At 31.4% G+C, this 27,180-nt stretch overlaps 1 long non-coding RNA gene and 1 pseudogene across 1 annotated transcript; both read left to right on the forward strand.

Moving 5' to 3' along the window:
• Positions 1–739: 739 nt before the first annotated feature.
• Positions 740–7,391, forward strand: LOC142617164 (cyclic nucleotide-gated ion channel 1-like; annotated as a pseudogene).
• A 5,498-nt stretch (positions 7,392–12,889) lies between these two features.
• LOC142615554 (uncharacterized) lies at positions 12,890–16,122 on the forward strand. The gene is made up of 6 exons (XR_012840784.1): positions 12,890–12,908; positions 13,355–13,433; positions 14,575–14,639; positions 14,751–14,829; positions 15,095–15,182; positions 16,091–16,122. It is a non-coding gene; the product is annotated as an uncharacterized LOC142615554 (long non-coding RNA).
• Positions 16,123–27,180: the final 11,058 nt, after the last annotated feature.

Genomic DNA, 27,180 nt, shown 5'->3' on the forward strand with positions numbered 1-27,180 from the left:
ACAAGATAGTAAAATGAAGTTACTATGATCTATTGAGTAATAGTAACAAAAATATAATAAAAAGAGGTAAAAAAATGCTAAATTTATATAATAGTAAAAATAAGTTTATATAATAGTAAAAATGAGTTACTATGATTTATTGGATAGCAATTAAAAAAACTTAATGAAAAAAAGGTAAAAAAAGTTAAATGGAATATTAAAGTATCATGTGGCAAGATTTCATGCACCCTCACATGAAATATCTGATTATATATATATATATATATATATATATATATATATATATATATATATATATTGATTGTATTGCAGCAAATTCCAAAATATATTTCAAGAAAGTGATTTTTTGTGTTTGAATTGACACTCTATCTTTTTATGGGGAGATAAAAAAGTAAAAGTGGGAGGAATGTTAAAAGAAAAATGTAATTGTAAGGAGATAAATTAATAGGGAAAAAAATTAATTAAAAATGTGGGAAAATATGTTAAAAATAAATGGATGAGTAGGTTGGGTGATTTGACTTAACAGAGGCGCTGACGAGAGATATGGGATTGATATTGAATTTGACTTTTGTACTTCTATAGCACATTCGGGATTCCAAAAGCAGGAAGAAGAAGTATACAAACCTATACAAACCAATACAGGCCCACCATGATATTATATTAGTCATACCATTTCCAGGAAGCTGTCTGTGTCTTTGTCTTGGTTTTATTATATAGAACACTTGACTCTTCCCGCGGCACATGCGTCTATGGTTTATGTTTCCCTCTCCTTTTCTTTTATCTCACTCCCTCTTTGACAGTTGAGCTCAACACGCTGACAGTAACTGTCATTGCAGTTCTCTCCACGAACTTTCTTCTGAGGGCATAGCTCTCAGCCATTTTCTTTACGAAGCTTCTCTCCTTCATTTTTATCCTCATACTAATAATTTTCTTTCTGAAAGCAACAGCTAGCACGCAGGTAAAGGAAGGCCAAGTATCTTCTCTATCATTTCATGTAATACTTTTGTTTCATTCATTCTCTGTTCAAATTTCTGTTTGGTTGACGAGAAAAGGTTGAAAAAGAAAGGAAAGCAAGACCCTTTACTTTGATTGACTTTGATACACCAATTTTGCCTTTGTAGTAGGGGTTGGTTTTTCTTTTTAGTTATTTATTTATCTTTTGTAATTTCTGGGTAGCAACGCAACAGAGAACTTTTCTCAGCAAACGACCAGAAACTTGAATTTTTTTAAAAAAAAAAAAAATCTCTAGTAAGGACCCTTTTTCTTTGAACCAACCAGAGAGTTGTAGTTTCTGTTTTTTTTTTGGGTACTTTTATTTTCTTTTACTGGTGAATATAATAAAATTTTAATTTTGGCTGTGTTCATTATTTTTTTGATTTATCCTTTTCGAATTGTTTATTATTAAATATTTGACTTCCCTTTTATGCTTGGGACTATGCAACTGTCATATTTTATGATTCAGGGGTGGAAATCTTTTCCTAATTATAGTATTTTTTTAATACACTAAAAATAGTAGTCCACTTGATACGCTTGCTTTTGATATTTTAATTTTTTTTTAGTCTTTCTAATCACTAATCAATTTGCCAACATGTGTTGGGTTTAGTATAAACTAGAAAGTGAATTTTGTTTTTTGTACAACTTGTCAAATTACAAAATTGAAGTTACTGGTTCTCTAAAAAAAATGTTAATAGTAGACTGCATATACAATACCTGTTTGATAAAGTACAACGCGTCTTTCTTTTTCTTCTTTTTTATTCGTTATTTTTTATTAATTGTTTAGTTATGTATGATTGTTATTTTTAATTCATCTATACGTTTACTTGACTTATTTTTAAGTTAAATAAACTAATGAAACTAAGTTTGTATTAAACTAGCACTAGTTTTTGCTCAATAATTTATCTATGGTAGTCATAAAATTGCATACATGTTACTCTCGATTATCTTTTGGCTTCTACTTTACCATGCACAATTCTGGGTTTTCATTGAACAGATTCTCAAATTTGAACTTGTACTTCTGCAGGGTCTGGATTTTAGGCTTTTGCAAGTTTGGTGCTTAAGATTGGACATTTAACTGGCTGAAGAAAATGGATTCCAAGCGACTTAAATTTGTAAGGTTAGTTTGTTCAGGTCTGAACTCCAATAGTCTCCATTGTTGCTGTTATTCTGTTAATTTGATTCTTTCAAGCACACAATTTTATCAGAGTGTCTATGTCACTTCTATATGTCTCTATGTGCTGATGGTATCATGGAATAAGAAAATTTTTGGGAGTAATTTCATGAAAAACTTCAGATTTTTAATTAACTAATGAAATTTCTATTGTTTTGCATCAATATCTATCAATCTATCATAATTACTCATAAAGTTTGAAAATGGTTATAATTTGGACTCTTATAAAATATTCTAGTTTAAAGTAACCATAATCAGTAAGTTACATTTAAGACTAAATCTTACACTAAAAAGCCCCACAAATAAATGATAAATAGTATTCTAGTGCAAAAATTCAACTCAATAATGGTGTTTAAATTATATTGTATTTATTATATTTTCTCTTTTACAAATGAATAATCTGTTTTGTGATATTCTTCAGTGTAAAAAAATCCTATGATTCATATTGAATACTTGTAATGTCTAGACAGGTCTCAAGAGCAGCTTATTTGGATTACCTTCACTTTTATTTGACACTCACTATAAGCCTTAAGGGTCTAATTTGTAATGATTTTAAAATTGTAGTTGACGTTGAATAATTGATACAATTGGAACTTAAACAGGGTTTTTAGATTCCAAAGTCAAATTGTATACGCAATTGGTATATAATAAGAAGACAGAAAGTGAAACTATTCTAGAAAGTACTAGATGGAAAAATCTAAAAAATCATGTTGTTTAGGATCATTAAAAGGCATTCTAGTTTAGGCTGTAAACATATAGAGAACTTAAATGACCCAATTTGGTGATTGGTAATGTTGCAAATGGGTGAATTACTGGGTTGTCACTTGTTCTTTCATCATTCATTTTTAGTGCACCATTTCACATTTAGGAACCACTCATATGTATCAGTTTATAAAGGATTCCAATAAGTTATTCATTCTGGTAGTATCCATTCAAGTACTTAAATAGCTGCTGAAACTTTCTTTATGCATGTGACTTTATTATTATATTTATTTTTCATCCAGGTTTGAAGATTGGAGTTCAGATAGATCTGAGAGTTCTGAGCGGAAATATTCTATTGATGATGGACCACAACTGAGAAAACCAAGATCAACTTTTGGCAGTGTTTTGAAGATTAGTGGCATTCCTTCTGTAGGTGATCAGCCAAGTAAAGAGTCAGGTCCTCCTCCTAGGAAGACAATTCTTGATCCACAGGGTCAATTTCTTCAAACTTGGAATAAAATATTTGTGCTCTCTTGTGTCATAGCTGTTGCCCTGGATCCTTTGTTCTTTTACATCCCAGTGATCGATGACAAGGACAAATGCCTTGATTTAGATGAAACTCTGACGATTATTGCTTGTGTTCTTCGTTCACTCTTTGATGCCTTTTATGCACTTCATATAATCTCTCAGTTTCGAACTGGGTTTATTGCTCCTTCTTCTCGAGTATTTGGAAGGGGTGAGACAATAACTGATCCGGTGGCTATTGCAAAAAGATACTTATCCACATACTTCTTCATTGACATTCTGTCAATTCTTCCATTGCCACAGGTATGCATGTGACAATTGATCAGTATGAAGTATCATTACTCTGGTTTATTACAGGAACTCTATGTTCTTTCTGCAATCATCGCAACATTTAGTTCAGCCCCCACTGTAGTGATAGGTTCGCACTGAAGAAACTTGCACCCCACCCAACTTGTTACCTTGCCATCAGTGCAGGGAGTTATGTTTCATTCACTTCCATTTTTGCTGCTGTTACACCAACTTAAGGAAACGTGCTTACATAGCAGATTAATGGATTGGTAATGAATTGGTTTGTTTCTGGTAGGTTAATTTTATGAATAATTTATTTCCTAATTTTTTTTTTCTATTTTGGTTAAAAGACATAGTAAGAGTTAGGCTTTCTTTGAGGGAAACTTAGACTTCCAAGTTAGACTAGTGAAAAATTTATAGTTTGGGAAATCATGAGTATCATTATTCATTATCCACATCTGAATCTGACTTCCAATTAGATCAAGGTAAGCACCATATTCCTATAATATTCTAGCAATAAAACTAATCATAACTCATCCTAATACAAACTTACATATATGAATCTATCATAACATACTCCTAATTTTTCCTAACTTAAAAAAAAGAGTAAATAAATAAGACACGTAACAGACAGTTTTCTGGAGGTTGAATAACTACATGATTTCTAAACTTATGCACTAACAAAACATTTGGCTATTTTCAATAGCAGAACTGATCTTATTATGTCAAAGTGATTCTTTGAACACACATGGGGGCATAATGCATATAACAACTTATATGTAGAAGAATGAACCATGTCTTTAGTTGAAATTTTGTTAATTGCTTGATGGAAAAGAAGTAAGCAGTTAAGGTAATGTCAGTTTTACAATTATGATGTCTTACATTGTTCAGGTGGTAAGTTTTCTCATCATTCCCTCAATGAAAACCGAAGTTTCATTAGCCATGAAGGAGATGTTGAAGTTAGTAATCTTCTCCCAATATGTGCCAAGACTTTTGCGGATCTATCCACTATATGTAGAAGTAACAAGAACCTCGGGCATACTGACTCAGACAGCATGGGCTGGAGCTGCTTATAATCTTTCCCTGTATATGCTCGCCAGTCATGTAAGTTGATTTGGTAGTTTTTGAATACTTAATTACACTACTTCTGAGATTTTCTTTTCTTTTTCTTTAATGCAATACTTACGAGATTTTCTGATCACAAATAAATATGACAAACCAGGTCGTAGGAGCTTTTTGGTACTTGTTTTCCATTGAACGAGAGGATACATGCTGGCAAAAATATTGTGACAACACTACTGGTTGTGAAGAGAAAGATTTTTACTGTGGAAATTACCGTAACAAAACCTTTGAATATCTATATAACAATTGCCCTTTTATTGATCCTGATGACATTAAAAATAAAACGGTCTTCAACTTTGGAATATTTATTGATGCTCTTAAATCTAGAGTGGTGGAATCAAGAAATTTTCGAGAGAAATTCTTTTACTGCTTTTGGTGGGGTCTTCGTGGTCTTAGGTTAGTAAATATATGATCCTCAAATTATATTCTTACTCAGTTGCCTTGCAATCAAAACTATATATGATCTCATTGTGAGTGAATACTTTACAGCTAGAGGCTTTTTTTAACTTGTGTTTTCTTTTTTTGTTTCATCAGTTCTTTTGGCCAAAACCTGAAAACAAGCACTTATGTTCCGGAGATAATCTTTGCTGTCTTCATATCAATCTCTGGGTTGGTATTATTCTCATTACTTATTGGCAATATGCAGGTAAAACATTGATCCTCATCAATTCTGTTTGCAACTTAATCTTGTAAATTATAAAATGATTATGATTATACATTTGGGCTTTGTGCATAAGCATATCATCCAAACCTTCCAACTGATGTGATAGGCTTATGACATTTTGTTAATTTATCCATAAGAAACATGTATAGTAGTTGCATTTTTCTGCCATCTTCCGTTAATCTCTCATTGTTGTATTTATTCTTAATGTTTCTGTTGTTCTTATTTAATCTGCCAAGTGCCAAATCTTCTATAAAAACATTATATCTTACAAATTGTATCCACTATTAATTCCAACTTGAAACCTTTTGTTGGAATCCTCGTAGTCCTTGATTTGATGAACCAAAGTGCTATATTATGTTTCTGTGCTATTATAGAAATATCTGCAATCCACAACAGTGAGAGTGGAAGAGATGAGAGTGAAAAGGACTGATGCTGAACAGTGGATGTCCCACCGTATGCTCCCTGAGAACTTAAGGGAGCGGATCAGACAATACGAACAGTATAAATGGCAAGAAACCAGAGGTGTTGAGGAAGAGAATCTAGTTCATAACCTTCCTAAAGACCTAAGGAGGGACATAAAGTGACATCTTTGCTTAGATCTTCTCAAGAGAGTGAGTGTTTTTCCCCCCCCCCCCCCCCCCCTTCACGTCCAACATCTAGCTCTTGCTTTCATTAAGTCAATTTTATCTTTTTAGGTGCCAATGTTTGAAAAAATGGATGAACAACTATTGGATGCGCTTTGTGATCATCTCAAGCCAGTACTATACACAGCAAAGAGCTGCATTGTCCGTGAGGGGGATCCAGTGGATGAGATGCTTTTTATCATGAGAAGAACCCTAGCCACTATGACTACCAATGGTGGAAGGACTGGTTTCTTTAACTCTGCTGATCTCAAGGCTGGTGACTTCTGTGGAGAAGAGCTTCTTACTTGGGCATTGGATCCTCACCCCTCTACAAATCTCCCCATCTCAACTAGAACAGTGGTAGCTATAATAGAGGTTGAAGCCTTTGCTTTAATGGCTTATGACTTGAAGTTTGTGGCATCTCAGTTTCGGCGTCTTCATAGCAAGCAGCTCCAGCACACTTTCAGGCAAGGATTGAAGCCATGCTTGTCAACTTTTTAAAAAATGCAGGTCTATAGAAACAAAAACTTATACATAAATTGTACCAAAGGATGGGCCATCAATTTTCGATTCAATTTTAGAACAGTATAATCTAATCATCCAATTAAAATCTATAGATATGATAGGTTATCCTTACATAAAAAGCAAGTCACATTGTTTTTTTTTCTTTAATAGAATTAACTTGAAGCAAAATTTTAGGCTTGCCTTGCTTTTTGGTATTGTTAGGATGGAGCATTGATGCTACTAGCTTGGAAGAAATTTGAAAAATGTATAATACAAAAGAAAGAAATAATGGCTATTAAAACTTTGATGAGCGCTTTTATTAGCCATTTTGCAATGATGACTTTTAGGTTCTACTCCCTACAATGGAGGACATGGGGAGCCTGTTTTATCCAAGTAGCTTGGCGCCGGTATTGTAAGAGAAAGCTTGATAAGTCTTTGCGTGAAGCAGAAGACAGACTGCAAGATGCTTTGGCAAATGAAGCTGGGACCTCGCCAAGTCTTGGTGCTACTATTTATGCATCAAGGTTTGCTGCAAATGCACTTCGAACCTTGCGACAAAATGGTGCACGCAAGACTAGAGTGCCACAAAGATTGCTACCACTGCTGCCACAGAAGCCTGCTGAACCAAATTTTGATGCTGAAAATCGTTAGTAGCATGGCGTTTCAAGTGAATTATACTGTAAATTTGTGTTATACATACATAGTTCATATGTGAGAGTTTTCTGTACATATATATAGCACGTGTAACATGTTTGCTTTTAAGTGTCTAACTGATTTATAAGCTGGTATCAATAAATCTCTGTTCGCAATAGACAATCAAAGGCACACTTTTAACAACAATGATTCTCCAAACTTTAAAATCCTATTGGTCCCTTAGGAACTTTAAAGTTTGAAGATATGTTTGGAGATAAGTATGTGTGACTTAATCTCACACTATCATCTCAATAAAAAAGAATTCAGCAAAAAAACAAAAGCTACATATAAAGAGAACATTGATTCAATAGATTATTTGAAAGCTGGATTCCACAAAGTAGGCCAGAGCATATGATATTTTTGCTAGTGCAGAGTGATTTATCGACTAATGGATTGCAAATGAGCAATGGTGAATTTATATTGAATTATAATTTATCATTTAAGAAAGCAGATTGCACATATAACATTTGCAAATATTATAACCAAACCACTATAGTCAATTTGATTAAGCAATTTCAAAGTGAGTTCTTTCAAAAAATAATAAAGGCTAGGATAAATTATTTAGATACTTTAAATCATTTAAGTGGGGTCAATTGCCCTCACCCCTTTAAAATAAAAGTAAATAAAAAAAAATTAAAAAAAAAAATGGAAAGGCAATTGACTCCCTTCAAATTTTCTTTTTACTTTTTTTTTTTTTTTTTTTTTTTCAGAAGAGTGCTTTAATATTACCTGGTTAAATATCAATTATTTAGTTACTTAACGAGTTCGTATAACATTACTTAAACAATTAAATTTTATATTTTTTAAATATTACCAAAAATAAAAATATAAATTCAATAACCACGCAACATAAGTATCACCCTTGAGAATTTCCAAAGCTTGTAATTTTAAAATCATTAAAAAAAAACTCTCAACCATTAAGGTAACTAGTAAGTTTCCTGTGTGATGCACGGATACTGTTGTGATATTTTATGTAAAATTGTGTTTGGAAAATATTAGATATATATTATGGCATATTTATTATAAAACTTTATTAGTAATGAATTCATCATAAAAAGTAACAATTATAAATTGATTACATATATCTATTATAATTATTTTGTTCAAGTAATGAGCAATAATTAAAACCACTTGGAGTAATATTATATAATAAAAGTTGATAAAAACATATTAATTCATTCTATATTATTGATTTTTATTATATGATGTAATAAAAAGCTTTATTACGAAATCTTTTTTTTGTTTTGTTTTTGTTTCTTCAATCTTTGTTATTAAGGTATGGTAATACTTGTTATCATCATCCGTTTCTCTATCTTCAACGTTTGAAGTTTAATCCGTCCATATTTGTTCAATTTTTGAGCTTTCATCATTTTTTTTCCCTTTTTGTTGCATCATTTGTGTTAATCACTAATGAATTGGCATCGAGAGATTCTTAATTAGATCTTACAAAGTTTGGACTTTGTTGCTAAAATTTTTCATAGTATTTGCATTTATATTAAATTTCAATGATGTTACAGTTTTTTGTAAATATTTTTATTTTTTATTTTTGTTAATTTTGGAATAGTGCAGCAAAAAGAATTAATATAGCATATTGAATTGTGTATTTTTTTTTCTTCCATACCTTTTTATCATTTGCAAGTGCATCAAAAATCTTAGCAACGATGTAATTTTCAAAACCACCCTTTAGATTGAATTCATTCAAATAAAGTAGAGAAATCCATTTTTTTCCTAATTTTTTTTTCCCAAATCACATGGAATTCGTTCTCTAATATCAATATTTTTACAATAATTTAAATAAGTTGTACCTCAATTTATTTTTCAACAAAATATCTTGTAGATTCAATTAGGATTTTCTCGACATCTCAATCAAATATCACAAAATTTGTTTTGATAGTTGCATCAAAAACTTCAATTTGAATCATGTATCTGAAGTAGTTTGCAATTGTATATATATTAGTTATAGTGAGATATATATATATATATATATATATATATATATTATAAATATTTGGAGAGTATGTAGTTAATGTGAGTGCCTCTAACTTTGGGATAAAAAAATTTATTTTTGTTTCATATTTTGCATACCAAAATGATTTTGCTTGTGGTTTGACATCCCTTTCACAAAGTACGCATAAAATCACTACAACAAAAGTGAGTTATTGTGACGAAATCTAGTGAGGATAAACAATTTCGTCACTAAATGTTAGCATTTGGTGACGAAAAGAAGATTTCGTCACCAAAAATTCAAAATGGGTGACGAAATCAATATTTCGTCACTAAAGATGTTGAAATTGGTGACGAAATATTTATTTCGTCACTATAGGTCATAAAAAAAACACAAAATGTAAGGAGACGAAATATTTGCATCACCAAAGGCCTATCTTGGGTGACGAAATTCTATATTCGTCACCCAATAAGATTTAGGTGTTTTTGGTGACAAAATAATTTTTCGTCACCTATCACTACAAATAATGAGGTTTCTTTTTATTTTAAAAAGAGTTAAGCACGACAAGGGGGATCGAACCCATGAGCAAGGGTCATTCCACCTAAGACCTAACCAGCAGATTGTTGCACACAGTGTTTTATTTATATGAATATAAAATTATTTATTCTAAAACTAGTAGATATTTCTAGTGTTAAAAAGAAAAAGACCAAATACCCTTGAAACCTAAAAAATGACCAAAATATCCTTGAAACCTAAAATTGATTAAAATTAAGGGCGTCAAATGGGTGAGTTTGGGGTGGGCATAATTGGGTTGGGTATATAAAACCTATGTACCCATTAAAACCCATTTAACTAATTACTTCTAACCTAAACCCAACCCAACCAAATTATTATGGGTAAACCCCAACTCACCAAATTATCAAAATTACCAAAATGCCCCTAAAGTGAAAATGACCAAAGTACTCTAGAATCTTAAAAAAAAATGACCAAAATACTCAAAAAACCTGAAAATTACCAAAATAACCCCAAAAACATACAAAATGACAAAAATACTCCGAAAACCCAAAAAATGACCAAAATTCCCCCCGAAACCCAAGAAATTATCAAAATACCCCCAAAACATAAAAATTACCAAAATACCCCCAAAACCTAAATAATGACCAAAATACCCCCTAAACCTAAAAATGACCAAATTACCCCCTAAACCTAAAAAATGACCAAATTACCCCCTAAATCTAATAATTGCCCAAAATACCCTCTAAAGCTAAAAAAGGATCAAAATACCCTCGAAACTTAAAAATGAACTGAAATACTCCCGAAGTCTAAAAATTGACCAAATTACCCTCGAAACCTAAAAAATGGCCAAAATAACCTTGAAGCCTAAAAATTGACCAAAATAACCTAGAAACCTAAAAATGACCAAATCACCCCTATACTTAAAAATGACCAAATTACCCCCCTAAACCTAAAAATTAACCAAAATACCCCCTAAACCTAAATAATTATCAAAATACCCTAAAAATAGGTTATTTTGGTCGTTTTATAGGTTAAGAGCTATTTTGGTCATTTAAGAGGTTTCAGGGTATTTTTGGTAATTTTAGAGGTTTTGGGTTGTTTGTGGCCATTTTAGAGGTTTTGGGTTTATTTGGGTCATTTTAAAAGTTTAGGGGTATTTTCGTTACTTTATAGGTTCGAGGTTATTTTGGTCATTTTCTAGGCTTAGGGGGTATTTTGGTCATTTTTTTTGGGTTTTGGGGGTATTTTGGTCATTTTTAGGTTTCAAGGTTATTTTTGTCAATTTTTAAGCTTTGGGGTTATTTTGGTCTTTTTTAGGTTCTAGGGGATATTTTGGTCATTTTTAGGTTGCTAGGTTATTTTGGTCATTTTTAGGTTGTTGGGTTATTTTGGTCAATTTTAGGCTTCGGCGTTATTTTGGCCATTTTTTAGGTTTCGAGTGCATTTTGGTAATTTTTGGGTTTTGGGGGGTATTTTGTAATTTTTAGGTTTCAGGATATTTTGGTCATTTTTTGGGTTTTGGGGGTATTTTGGTCGTTTTTTGAATTTTAGGTTTATTTTGGTATTCTTTAGGTTTCGGGAGTATTTTGGTCATTTTTTGGATTTTGGGGGTATTTTGGTAATTTTTAGGTTCCAGGACTATTTTGGTCATTTTTTGGATTTTGGGGGTATTTTGGTCATTTTTAGATTTTGGGTGTATTTTGGTAATTTTTAGGTTTCGAGAGTATTTTAGTCATTTTTTGAATTTCAGTAGTATTTTGGTCATTTTTGGGGTTTTGGAGGTATTTTGGTCATTGTTTAGGTTTCAAGGGTATTTTGGTAATTTTTAAGTTTCAGTGGTGTTTTGGTTATTTTTTGGGTTTAGAGGGTATTTTAGTCATTTTTTAAGTTTCAGGGGTATTTTGGTAATTTTAAGGTTTGGGTTGATTTTGCTATCCCTAGATTCAAAATACCAAAAAAACCTAAAAAAATGACCAAAATACCCCATAAACAAAAAATTACCAAAATACGCCCCTAAAACCAAGAAAATGACCAAAATACCCTCCAAACCTTAAAAATTGACCAAAACACCCCTGAATGTAAAAATTTACCAAAATACTGCAGAAACCTAAAATTGAGCAATATACTTCCAAAAGCTAAAAATTGACCAAAATACCCTCGAAACCTAAAAAAGGCCAAAGTACCCCTTGAAACCTATAAAATGACCAAAATACCCTTAAACCTAAAAATGACTAAAATATCACCCTAAACATTTATAAAGACCAAAATATCCCCGAAACCTTAAAAAATGACCAAAATACTCCTGAAACCTAAAAAATGACCTAAATACCCCTTAAACATAATAAAAAAAAATGTCCAAAATACCACATAAAACCTAATTAAATTTCAATCGAATTTCAATTAGAGTTTAATTTTGTGTCATGTGTCTCATTTAATCTAAATTTTTAAATTTTTGTGCCTAAATCATGTGTGTGTGTGTGTGTGTGTAACTGTAATTAGTTTTAATTGTACACGTGCTTATGTACGGGGTTACACACTTGTTATACATGTAATAGCAATGTATTGCGAAACTTGACGTAACTAATATCATGAAAAATTGAGGAAAAACCATTTTAATACATCTAAATATCCTGATTGAACTAATGTCGTATATGTTTAATAACTCAAGCTAACATCAATAGTACCACTTCAATTGATTAATCTTGTGTGTAAACACGGGTTACATACTAGTATTAATTAATTTAAACTATAATTTGAATTTACTATTTTTGTTATCATAAATATCAATTTTTGGAAGCATATTAAAATACTGTGTGTGTGTTTTTTTTTTTAATTTGAAAACTTTAAATATCTAGCATTGTTAGAATACATTAATTTAGTTTCCACATGTAAATAACATGTTGTTTAGTAGTCTATTGGTAGCACTTCATTGTGGACTAACACTGCCTCAAGGGTTCAAATACCAGCGCCAACATGTTTTTCAGCTTAATTTTTATTTTCAGCTTAATTGTTTTTAGCGCCATTCCCAATTTTTCAGCGCCAATTTTTTTTCATTTATTTTTTATTTGAAAAAACAAAACCCTAACCTATCTCTCCCGCTCCTCTACTCACACGTTTCTGCCTCCCACAGACCTCATGCCTCTCCTCCCTCATTGATCGGTAAGCTCTCTCTCTCATCAATCCTCTCTCTCTTTCTCTCTCATTGATCACCATTGTTGATGAGTAAGCCTTTTATATCACTTTTTAACTGTCTCTTTGTACATTCACATTCACTTCTCATGTCTCCCTGCTTCTTTTCTGCATATGGTGACTTTGGAGTTATTGTTTTGTGTTTCCATTCGAATCAAATATGAATGAGGATTAAGATTTTGATGTTTTCAAATGATTTTTTTGTTGATGCTGTTGCTGAGAATCTGTTGGATCGCTTGGAGGTAGTAATAAGCATCTTTGGGTAAATATTTGTAATATGCAATGCTGATTTCACTTCCAAAGTTTGAGTTTCTACTACTTGGAATTCAAATGCAAGTCTTAAATATTTTATGCTTGTTATAACTTCAAAATTGTTTCCATTAGATTTATGTTGGCTATGTGTTTGCCTTTTGTAGGATTGTAAAAAATCATTTCCAACAGCATTATGTTTGGGTGGTTCATTGGAATCTATCAGGCATCTATTAGGTGGTCGTGGTAAGAATTTAAAGTTTTGTTTTTTTTTCTCCAACCATTTATCTACCTTTTAATTTCTATTTGCTGTGTAATTAGTTGTCTGAAATCAATTTAAATGATTAAAGAATTATTTGGGATGTGAATTAGGAAGGACTAGGATGTAATGGATGTGATACTTTGGAGTTGATGCCTTGATGGAATTATGGGCATTAGAATTTGCATTAAGGCTATCCTTTTAATTGCATAGGAATTAGTATAGTGGTTTTTTATTTTTTATTTTTGTTGGACAACATTTTAATGCTCTATTGAGGAAGCTACCTGTGCAAATAGGGCAAGGTGGTCAGTTGTCTTTTTAGTGATCATTACAGCAATATTGTTTTTTGTTTTACCTGTCTTTTTTTTTTCCCCCTTCTTCTTGTACGTTATTTTTATTTCCAAGATGCTCCCACTAATGGATTGTAATATTGATTGCAAGGTGGTCCATTATGCAAAAAATTCATTAGAATTTTGATTGCAAAATTTAATAAGTTCTTTAATATAATGGGAAAGTTGTATTGGAACAAATGCCTAATCATTGTATTGTATGTTTTATTTCTTTATGTTGTCAGAAGCACCAAGATCAAGTACATATACGAAAGTTTACATGTTGTAAAAATAATAAGCACTGGAAATGCCTCTAAAGCTATCAGTTGGTCTTCATCTTGATTTATTTTCTTTCATTGATTAAAAAACTTCAAAAGTTTTCAATCATAAATTAAACACAAAGAAATATCAGGTATTTCTTTATTTAGCAATTTGACCGCCAAAGGTATCAAATGTGTATACATGCATTGAACAAAGAGTAGTTCAATTGCATGTGCGCACATAGATATCTATTAATAACCTACATGGTTTTGAAGAAAATTAAAACCTTTTTATTTTATTTTATTTGCAACTTTTATATATATATATATATATATATATATATATATATATATATTGTATCTCTCCTTGTACCAATGATATAATGGAAGCCAGAAATATGTTAAAGCTGAGTTAAAGGCTTGAAACGTTGTGTGAGTCAAAGTTGTCCTTCCATCTTTTCCTCCTAAATTCTAATCCTTTCATATATGTAAAGGGATCCTTGCTGGATTCATTTCTAACAAATGTTTATCTTTGCCAGTGTAGATTAGCATTGAAGCCGGATGGCATATTTTTAGGAGCTATTCTTGGTGGAGAAACCTTAAAGTTGCTATTCTTTTTCATTTATTTATTTATTTTACTTATCTTAAGTTAAAGTTATACATCAATGCTTGAAATGCCTGGTTGATTTTTCTAATTGCTCATACTTGTGACTAGGGAGCTGAGAATAGTATGCATTGTTGCACAAATGGAGCGTGAAGGAGTTATCAGTCCACGAATATCACCTCTGGCACAAGTAATTTTTTTATTTTTTTTGAAGAAGAATTTGTCTCAGTTTCTTTATTGAAAAAAATATATTTTTATTTCTTTTTCAAGTGAATCCATGCAGTTGTATTTCTTCATGATTAATGTTGCATCTAATTGTCTTAGCTTCCATAACCACTCACAATTAATTTTTTTTCAATAATTTTAATTTGAAAATTCTTGAGAAATGAACACAAACTTAATGCCCCATTTCACATTGTGAACCAGTTAACATATTTTTTTCTTATCTTGTTTAGGTGCGGGATGCAGGCAATCTTTTGTCTAGGGCTGGCTTCGCCCTGCCAGGTGTTGATGCTGATGAATGCATTGTTAAATATCAAAGTGGTAAGAATTTTCTCATCCTCTTGTGATGTTTATTTAGCATAAAAATGTAACTTTTAAAACAAAAATTAATTGCTGGTTTACAAATTCAGTGGCCAATGAACTGGTGTTCACCAAGATACCCTCTATTGTATATGAACTACAAGCATCAAATGAGTTCATGGCTGGGTTTTTTGTTTATGTTGGTGGCTGTGTTTTTGTGTTAATGGTGGTGGCTGTGCTTTTTGTTTAATGGTGGTGGCTGGGTTTTTTGTTTAGTGGTGGTGGTGGGTTTTTGTGTTCATGGTGGTGGCTGTATTTTTTGTTTAGTGATGGTGGGTGGGTTTTTTGTTTATATGGTAGTGGCTGGATTTTTGTGTTAATGGTGGTGGTTTTGTTTTTTGTTTAATGGTGGTGGTGGTTTTATTTTTATTTATTTTTTTTATGGTGGTGGTTGTGGTTTTTGTTTAATGATGGTGGTGGGTTTTTTGTTTACAGTGGTGGCTAGGTTTTGTGTAAATGGTGGTGGCTAGTTTTTTATTTATTTTTTAAATGGTGTTGGCTGGATTTTTTATTCGTTGTGGTGGTTAGGTTTGTGTTTAAGATGGTGGCCGGTTTTTATTTTGGATTTCACTTTATTTGTTTTGTTTTAAATTGGGATTTTTCTGCATTCTTTATGATTTCTCCATGGTTTGTAATGTGGGTTTAGTTTTTACTTGATGAAAATGTTGTGGGTCTTCTTTCTTTGATAGTTTGGTTTCATATGAATTTTCATTATGATTGTTTTGTCTAGTTTGTTATTGGGTTTTTTGTAGACATTTTTTGCATTGTCTTACTAATAATAATTTTTTTGTTGTTGTAGTACATCTTATTAGGGATATAGGTTTGTAGTCTAGTTTGTTATTGATGCATTTTCCTTTATACTTGTGCAGATATGAGATTGGTGGCAAAAAGATAGCTTTTGTGGAACTACTTGAACTCAAATAATTTTCTGTAAAGTTTGGAAGTGAAGACATCATTTGTATATAAATGATTGTAATTACTTTGAACATCTTTATTGCTATGGATGTTTTTTTTTTTTTATGGATTTGGTTAGAAATGAATGAATGTTTTTTTTTTTTATTGATTTGGTTAGAAGTGAACAGGTTAATGTAATGATAAGTTAATAAAAAAAAAATTGGTGACAATAATTTTCATTGCCATATCTAATTATAAGCAGAATTGGCGATGAAATAATTTGTCACCTGATCTATAGAAATTAAAAAAAAAAAAAAAATCCGTGACGCAAAACTTCATCACTAATCTATTGAAATTGGAAAAAAAAAAACACTTGGTGACGAAATATTCCGTCACTAAAAATAAGGTTTAGTGACAAAAAACTTGTCACCTATTATTTTTTATTGGTGACGAAAAAATTTCGTCACCTATCATTTTTTTATTGGTGACGAAACATTTTCGTTACCAATACATTCTGTGATGGAGCTTAGGTGACGAATGTTGTTTTGTCATCATATGTATTCAGTGACGAAATAAGGACATATTGTGACGAAAGGTTTCGTCACCATAACCCACTTTTGTTGTAGTGAATGTAATACCAACCTATTGTTGTATCAATGTTACTTATTATTGCAATACCCTAGCAGTTTGCATCTTGCAATGAATTTTGAAATAAATAAGTATTATTTTTTTAATGTAAATAATATGATGTATGATTATTTTTTTACGTAAATAATGAGTATAAATTGAAATGATTAACAAACTTGTTTTGTAGGATCTCATTCAATGCATTTTATCTTTACTATTGTCTTCATAATATTCAAAGATAAATCCTCCTATGAAATTTTTTTTTGCATGTATTTTTGGTATTTCTTGTATAGGATCATGTTTTTTACCATTCCTATCGTTGACTTTTTTTAAAGAAAATATTAAGTTAATAGCATTTTGTGAGATAATATATGATATTTATTAGACTTTTTTGTTTTTATAAATTTTAGAAATATGCACTTGTCAATTATTTCAGCAACCTCAAGGATCTTAAGATTTATGTATATTTTTGTTGCATTGGTCGACGACAGAGAAGTTGTCTACATAAATTGTATAGAACATTATTAATAGACAAATGCAGATTGAATTGAATTTGGAGAAAAATGAAGACATGATTTCATGAGGATGAGATTTTCTAGAAGTATCACCTATACGTGGGAGAGGAAGAAGAGAGTTTGTGAGAGGGTAAGAGTTTTCGCTTTGATTTACATGTGGGAAGGGTCAAACTTGGGTCATAATATGTAAGGTAAGAACTGACTTGAGTTTTTTATAAGGTTTGGTTTACTTTTAAAAGGTAGTTTATTTTATAGTGAATTAATTTTGGTCTAGTGGGTCTAATTGTCAATGAACAACCCATATTTTATATAATAGTAAAAAGAAGTTACTATGATCTATTGGGTAACAGTAAAAATAATAATAATAAAAAGAGGTAAAAAATGCTAAATTTATATTATAGTAAAAATGAGTTATTATGATTTATTGTTTAACGGTTAAAAAAACTTAATGAAAAAAGGTAAAAAATGTTAAATGTAATATTAGAGTGCCACATGGTAGGACCTCATGCACTCTCAAGAAGTTACTATGATTTATTGGGTAACGGTAGAAAAACTTAATAAAAATAGGTAAAAATGCTAAATTTATATAATAGTAAAAATAAGTTACTATGATCTATTGGGTAATGGTTAAAAAAACTTAATGAATAAAGGTAAAAAATGTTAAATACAATATTAGAATGCCACGTGATAAGACAGTAAAAAGAAGTTACTATGATCTATTGGGTAACAGTAAAAAAAACATAATAAAAAGAGGTAAAAATGTTAAATTTATATAATAGTAAAAATGAGTTACTATAATCTATTGGATAACAGTTAAACAAATTTAATGAAAAAATGTAAAAAATGTTAAATGTAATATTAGAGTGCCATGTGACAGGACTTCATGCACTCTCACATGATGTTTCTATATATATATATATATATATATATATTGAAGTGCTAACCAACTATAGAGTCATAATTCTCAACCATTAAGGTAGAGTGCTAACCAACAATGGAGTCATAGAATGCATGTATCTTTCTAACTGTTTAAAATGTATGTATTAACAACAATGATTGCTTAAAGTTCTATAGGGACACCAAAAGCTTTTTTTTTTAGAAAGCTTTGTATACATTAACAACCATTAACACCCATGATTTTTTAAAAGTTCTACAATTTATCTGATTGATGCTTTTTCATGTTTTCAAACGAGAGGTCAAGGGTTTAAATCATAATTTAAACCTTTACAATTTTTGAATTTGTAAGAGAGGAAGTTGTATAGGTACAATTTGCTGTCCCTATAGAACTTTAAAACTTGAAAAGATGTGAGTGATAAGTATATCTGTTATCTCTTTGAACAAACAAAAGAAAATATCTGTTGAGTTTTTATCCCCTACAAAAAGATTGTAGATGTTTCTTGTAAAGCTTAGGGCTGTGGTCCATACTCCATTCCTGCTCACTCCTTTGGGTCATTTCTCATGAGTGAGATGTAACAGACATTGTAAGTGTTCAAGCGATTAAATTCACCAGACTTTAATTATAAATACCAACAAAAGATTTGATTGGTCACAAACTCACAAATTTATCATGTAAGACATCAGTTCAATTATTAAACTATTGAGAAAAAAAGTTTGATACACAACATTTTTACAACAAGTTTTAGATAGCAAATTATTAGTGAAAGATAAAATGGTGATATTATTAACAAGCCTATATAAGAATTATGATTAAATTGTTAAATTGTTATGAAAATATTATTAATGTAATATTGCTTCTAAATCTTAAATTAATTGACAACAAAGTTTAACTGTCATATACATAAGACGCAGTATTACATTTATTAAAGAAAAAAAAAAAACAAAAAAGAAGAATGATTCAAATATTTAATGGATTGGTTGGAATATTGTCAATTGAAATAAAGGCACTTAGGAGGTAGGCCAAGCGTCCGATTGAAATAAAGGCTCACTATCAATTTCATTCATCTCCCAAAAATCTATAAAATAAAAACGAAAAGAAAAATATAAAGGCACCATGTCCATGAGGTGGGTCACAGGCTCACATCATATTATCTTCTCTACTTGAGATCGGTATACCGGATCTTTGATCTTGCTTCTTATCTAAATGTCACATTCTATCCTTGTGAATGGTACTTTAGAATATTCAAGAATATTTAACAAAGTCAGTGTGAAAATTATTAGATATTTCTAAAGTATCATAAATGCGTATTTTTTTCTTTTATATAAATAGTAAGCTCCACTATAAATTTAATTAGTAGGACCTATTATTCATGTGAGATGTGAAAATACACATTTATGATACTCTAAGAGTACACAATAATTTCTCAAGTCAATGACCTCCTCCAAACAGTAAAGACAATTTTTTTAAGTTCCCTTTTCTTACAATTTTTTTTTGTTAGTTTTGATGGATGGTTTTGCAAATTTTATTATTATATATGTAAAAACTAGGTTCTATGCTCAATGCACTTTTAGAGAACATTAGGCTCAATTTAGGTAGTCAAGTCAAATTTATCCCAAAACTCCACTTTTATGATTTTATCTAAAAGACAAAATTTAGTTACAAAATTAGTTGTAACTTAAGGTTACAAACTCACTCAATAAAATAAATACTACTACATATTTTAAAAATTTAACAGTCAAATTACATATTTTTTACGCTCTTAATACATATATCAAATTTTGTGTCAATCGGATATTATTTATTATATGATCTATAAGCTTGTATTATATGCATAATTTTAAATTACAAAAACTTGCAATTTAAAAAATTTATTGATAATATAACTATTGATTTTTAATTTCCTTGAAATTTTGTAGGCATAAAGGATATAAAAAGAAGATGTAATCCAATGGTGGATTTGTCAAAATTTACATATAATAAAAAGATATTGAGTAAGGTTGCAGCCTACGACTACAACTAATTTTGTAGCTAAACTTTGTCCTTATGGACCTTATCTAAATTCACATACCACTACAACAACCTCAAATCCTCAATATTTTATGAACAAAGTTTAGCTACAAAATCGGTTGTAGTCTTAGACTATAAACTCACTCAATATCTTTTTATTGGAGGTGAATTTTGACAAATCCACCATTTGATTACATCTTCTTTTTATATCCTCCATGTTTGCAAAATTTCAAGAAAATTAAAGATCAATAACTATGTCATTAATAAATATTTTAAATTGCAAGTTTTTGTAATTCAAAATTATGCATAAAATATAAATTTATAGATTATATAGTAAATAATATATGATTGATACAAAATTTGACATATGTATTAAGAGAGTAAAAAACATGCAATTCAAAGGTTAGATTTTCAAAATATGCAGTAATTTTAATTTTATTGAGTAGGTTTGTAGTTTAAGGTCACAACCAATTTTATAGTTAAACTTTAACTATATTTTATACCTATCCTATTTAAATATTATTTTCCACATTTCTAGAAATCAACAAACAATCATTGCAATCTATCGCAACAACTACTGCACGGGCCAACCACAGCAGCAAGCCTCCGCATGAGCCAACCATCGAAAAAACTCGATCAAAGCTCCAATCTATTAAATCACAATTCCAATCCTCTCAAATCACAACTCTGATTTACCGAATCACACCCACACATACCAAATTGCAGCTTGAAGTTTCACCAACCAGATCGACGCCCCACCACATCGCAGCACCACCACCCCTAAACAAATCAATTATTGCTGATCTACGTGGATTAGAGAGAGAGAGAGAGAGAGAGAGAGCGAGTTAATTAAAAAAAAAAATGAATAGTACCTCAACATTAATTGTTCAAATGTTGCTACTATGCAATGAAGTGTTGAGCTTGATGTGGGGTGGTTTTTGTTTTATTTGCTAAATTAAGCATCTGGCAAGCCAAATACTAATGCTCTTAGGGTAAATTTTGGGTTAGAAGCTACTTAAAGATGACAAAATTTTGATTTGCCCAAAGATGAAGAGTTGATTATCTTTAATTTATCTCTTTGCACCATAATGAATTCCTAAGTGATATTTTGTTCATTGAAGTAGATTTTCAAGGCTTTAAAACAAACAAAAATTTAACTCAATTTAAATTTTCAAATGAGTGAGCTATAGTTGTTTGATGTTGGCACAACCATGTTAAATACAAGAATCACACTCAAGTGAGAAGCAATTTCACTTGAGCTAAGTGGCGGCAATGTGCAATCCAAATTCTATTAAAACAAAAGGGTTTGTGTTAGGATCTACGCCTATTTTTTACACCTAAATAAAACACTTGTACATCTTTTAGAGGTAAAAAGGCAATTATACTAGAGTAAAACATACCTAGTTTTGCTCCTTTCTTTCTAAGCCTAAACATAGAAAATCATACTTGTGTTTTGAGTGAGAACATGAAAACTATTGTTTGTTCCTATACACCTTTAGCTCCAAACTGTTCTTGAAACCACAGAGATCTTTTTTAGTGTGTTTATTCTAGAAAACCTTCAAGAAGGTTCCTTGGAGTGTCAAAGATTCTGGTTCATGCAGATGAGAAGTTCATTAAGGAAATTTGCTTAGGAAGATTCCAGAGGTTCTAAGAGTATTGTGATACGAGGTAAATACGATATTTGCAAAGGTTACAATAAAGAGTGTAGTAGTATAAGGGTTTATTTTTAAGTAGACTGTTGTAATTGTTTTAATTTCCTATAGTTAATTAGTTTCGGGATTGGATCCATAGAGTGATTTTTCCATTAAAGAGAATTTTTTAAATTGGTTTTTTACTTCATTACCAAGTCACTATGCTGTTCTACTACTTTATTTATTTATTTATTTATTTTTATTATTGTTGTCAAACTAAGATGTTCCAATTTGTATAAGAGTATTTAGAACAATATTGGGGTTTAAAGCACCTCTCTCTCTCTCTCTCTCTCTCTCTCTCCAAATTTGGTTAACTTAAACCCCTAGTAAAACTACTTTCGTTTCAGTAAAAAAAAAAAAAACCTTGACCAAATCATACCACACAATAATAAGTTTTCAAAAATTCTAAAAGAAATTCAAATGGGTTAGAAGTAGCTTTAACTTGGTGTTAAGTGTTTTAAATGGAATGGAAAATTTAAAAAAAAAGCGACACATGAGAACAAAATTAGGGTGGATTAACTTAAAACTTTCTTGAGCTTCCTCTTCTTTTCTTTTTTTTAATGAATAAAGAACTATTTTTTTATGCATGCTGAATATAATTTATTTTAGTGAAGAATTATATAACATCCTTAACATGACTCTCACAAAAATTTAATGACCAAAATTTTTATTACTATTAAAAAAAAATCATATGATATAAGTATAGAATTATAGAATTTTAAAAGTGCATTGATAGTCCCATAATTTTGTCTTAGATGTGATCATACATCTAAATGGACTATTTAATATTAATCACCAAGGGTTTAATTATGGATCAATTGACATTTTTGTCCTTCTATATAAGGTGGAGAAGGTTCAAGTTCAACCTCATGTAAAAATTTGGAGATCGTAGTTTATGCTGTTAGAAATATATTAGCTCATTAGTATAGGCCAAAGCCTAATTCTACTTTGTGTGCAAGTCAAGTCTCCTACTTTACTAAAAGCCTATTAGTCTAGGGTTTAGTTTATTATACATACCTATGTTAGAATTCATTATAACACATATTTTGTACTACACTCATCTATATATATATATATACCTAAAACCTAAACTGTAGAATTTATTGTTGCTACGCTCTTGTTGAGCCACATCAGCGACCATATCATCTACTTATTTTTCATTTCTTTCCACTACTTCCAATCATAACTTTTGTTTTACCTTTTAATCTCTTCACCACTCCTAACCTTAATGTCACTCTTGATCTATCTCTTCCTCTTCCTTTTATTTTGACTCTTTTTATCCCTATTCTATTACTATAAATATGACATTTTCTATCCCATTCTATACATATTTTCTCACATGAAAAAGATTATTACTCTCTTTCTCTCTGTCATGTTTTATTTTTGAGTGATTTTTTTTTATTTTTTGTATCTCTCCTTTAGATTGATGTATTTATGTGTTCTTTAAAATTTTACTTTGAGTTGCAATTTGGTTTTTTGTTTTTAAGTTATTATCTTTTTTTTCTTTTCTATAATTGTTAAATGTTACTTTATTGCATACAAATATAGTTTACAAGAATATAATGTTACTCTATTATATATCATGGCTTGGATAATTTAGTGTTTGACTTATGACTATATTTTTTATTTGATGCTTCTTTTTCTCATTTTATTTTGTATTTCTCTCCTAGAAAAGGTGATTACTCTCTCTCTCTCTCTCTCTCTCTCTCTCTCTCTCTATATATATATATATATATATATATATATATATTCTTTTTTGCAACTTTACTTTAGGTTGATGAATCATTGTGTTTTTTATATAATACTATTTTGGGTTAATACAATTTGGTAGTGTGTTTGATTTTTTAAGTTTTCCATCACAAGTCTTCTCTCTCCCTCTTTTAGTTTTTGTTTGATTTTTTTTTTGAAATAATACTTAGTTATTTTGGAAGTGAGATTTTGAATTTATATCAAAATACAATGTTGGCTATATATTTGAATGTGTCTATCAACTATTAAAATTAAACCGCCCAATATGAATATGTATAGACAATATTTTTATTTTTCATTGATTTATTATTTAGTTATAATATTAAAATTAAAGTAAATGGATATGTAAAGTTAAAACCGCCTAAGATGAATTTGTAAAACCAATATATTTATATATTTGATATTTTCAAAAAATTAAAAGTTAAAAATATATACTAAAAAGAATAATAATGTGGCCAATGATGTGACAAATGAGAAGGCTTAACAAGAGTGTAATAACAAAAATGCGATATTAAGATCCGGTTAAAAGCAATAAAATCTTAAAAAATAAAAGTGTATGTAATAAAAAAAAAATTACATCATGTTTCTCTTTATGTTATACTGATTATTTTCTTTCATTTCGATAGGTGAAGTGTTCAATTTTAGACATAAAGTCTACTTTTTTCCTACGTATTATTTTAAATATTAAATTTATAATATGGTATAGTCACTTAGGAATGTTTAAGAAATATGTAGTTCCAATTTCATGTATCCATATTAGTAAACAAAACTCAATCAATAGTTCAAAGTTACTCCTATGATAAGAAAAAGTATTAATATAATAATATCTTTTTAAGAGAATGAAAATTTTGAATAATATATTTGAAACTTAAACAATTTAGTTGTAGGAAAAACAAATTAGGAAAATATAACGAATGATAACATAATTTATCAAAATATGGACCGCCTAAAAAATTAATAATATCAATAAAATAAATCCAAATAATAAAATGATGATATATTTTTTGAAATAAATAAATGAAAAATAATTTTAGAAATTGTTTAAGTTTTTGGGAGAACAAATTATTTTCCACAAAATTTAGAGAACAAATTATATATTATACCATAACCAGGGACGAAACCATGTACAAGTTGAGGGGGTTGTCCCCAATTTTTTTTAAATATTAAATAGTAGTATATATATTTAAGATTTTAGAAAATAAGCTCAAGAAAAATTATATTTGCCCTCTTCAAGAAAATTATATTTGCCTCCCTCGACTTCGAATCCTAATTCTGTCTCTGATCATAACTAAAATATAGTAATCTATTCTCACACATCGTGTGAGTTTGCAACTAGTATATATAATAAAGATGTAGCCCGTTGTAAGCGCACAATTGCACCTGGCCCCAAGAACAGTTACGGGCTCAGGCCCAATGAGCCTTAAACAATATGATTTGTAGAGCGTGGGCTTGAAACCCAAGTTAGAAGTGTTTGAGGATTAAATGACAAGTCAAAGATGGTAAACACTTGAAAACAACAATGAATACTGTAAATCTACCTGCTCGGACGTAAGCCGAGAACTGTTCTTATATTATTTCTCTCTCTTTTTTCTCTTTCTTTTAGGTTACAAAGAAGGGATCCCCATTTCTGTTCTAGGTTGCTCCTTAAATACTCCTCTTTTTGATACTCTGTACACGTGTTGCCCCAACTCCCACTTAGCCTAGATATTTCTTTTCTCAGTGCCTTTGAATAGTAACCAGAAGTTTCCCTTCCACTGTTCAGGTGTCACTTCCCCATTAATGCGGCCAGGGTGGTAGGTGCAGGGTCTTTAATGTGGAGGTGACAGCCTTTATCCTTGGTGTTTCTCTAACATCGGGGCTTCTAGGACATTCAAGGGCTTACCCCTTTTATCCATTGGTTCTGACCATGTCATTGCCTAACGTTTATCATGAAGTCCCGGGTCCTCCGGTGTCCGTCTGAAGAGGAATTCACCCTCGGCTGGATCCTCAGATCCTCGGCGCATGGGTCGACCCGTAGTACTAACAAGTTCTAAACTCAAGAGCAGGTCGTCCTTCCTTAGCACGGCCCAAAAGGCCCATATACCCATCAGGGTCTTTTTACTCCCCACAATAGCCCCTCAAAACTCTAATTTTCGACGTCCGAGGAGAAAAATAGGGTTTTGATCTGACGAGAACCTATTCCACACACTTTGTGAGTGATGGCACGCGTGGAAATCGTTTCGCGTCCCAGAAGATGCCACTTGGCGGTTTTATTTTCAAAAACGCACGCATTTATTACTGCAAGTTACACTTTGTCCCCCACGTTCAACGGCGAGATGGGCATCCAACGGCTCTCGTTACTCCACGAAAATTTGGGCGGGACAAATATAATTTCGAGGCCGCTTTTCTGCACGCAGTGACGCTTCGGGAACCTGCGCCTTCATTTAATTCACCAGGGGTTAATCCCATCAAAACATCAGCCATCATACTTTACCTGCAGAAAACCGTGGGAATTTGCACACCTTCAACTTTGTAAGTTCTTGTTCTTTCTATTCTTAACCCTTTCTCCTCGGTCCTTGTCCTCGGCTGTCACTATAAGCATTCTCCCTTTTAGAGTTTAATCTTTCGTTCCTCTGTAATGGGAAGATTCAAGTGTCTAGTTGATACCGCCGCTGGGATGGAAGGCTTTAGGGCCAAGTACCGTATTCCCAGCGACGTAGGTCTAGAATATTGTCCGGCGGAAGCCATCGCCGATTCTAGGAAAGAGGGAGAGGTTATCATCCCAATGATAGCCTTTATAGAGGGTGGGATGACCCTCCCAATGAAACCCGTAACTAGGGAGTACCTTCGCAACCACCGGTTGTGTCCCGATCAGTGCCTCCCAAACGTTTTTAGAGTTTTGGGTAGCGTCGATGCTCTAAACGAGCAAATGGGTCTAAACCTCTCCTGGCATGATGTCGTTTTTCTGTACGAGTCCCATAAACTTTCCAATGTAGGTTACTACATTAAGTCCCGTTCTAGTGTCGTTAGGTTAATCTCCTGTTTGCCCAAATCCAACAAAGGCATGAAGGACGACCACCTGATCGTCTCTGGGAACTGGCACGACGGCCTCCACTGCCCAGTTGAGTGGGGGGACCCAGGTGCGATGCCATAGGATTAATCTCCCCACAACACAACTTCCTCTAACACACACAAAAAATGAGTATTCATAATTACTTAAACTTATTGCATATCTGTGCGAATCTGATCAGGCTTGTTTGTTTGTTTTGACGTCTTTTTTGCAGATAAGCAACACGTGCGCCCTCGTTTGAGTCACTGTAACATCGCAGACCTAAACCGAGTACTTCGCTCCGAGGTGTTCGTTAGCGAAGACTTGCAACTCAGGGCTGCTCATCTCATTCTGGGGTACACTCCCATATCCTCGGACTTCCAGGAGATAGAGAATGCCATAATTGCGGGTGACCGAAGACGAAAGAGAATAAACGTAGCCCGGCCCCACTTTTTGGACAACCGCGAGCTCCCTGACGCCCCTGACATCGTTTTATACGGACAGCCCATTGCGGCAACCCCCCTCGCCGTGCACTCTCAGGCAACTGTTG

This window comes from Castanea sativa, chromosome 11 (genome assembly GCF_040712315.1).
Source record: "Castanea sativa cultivar Marrone di Chiusa Pesio chromosome 11, ASM4071231v1".
NCBI lineage: Eukaryota > Viridiplantae > Streptophyta > Magnoliopsida > Fagales > Fagaceae > Castanea > Castanea sativa.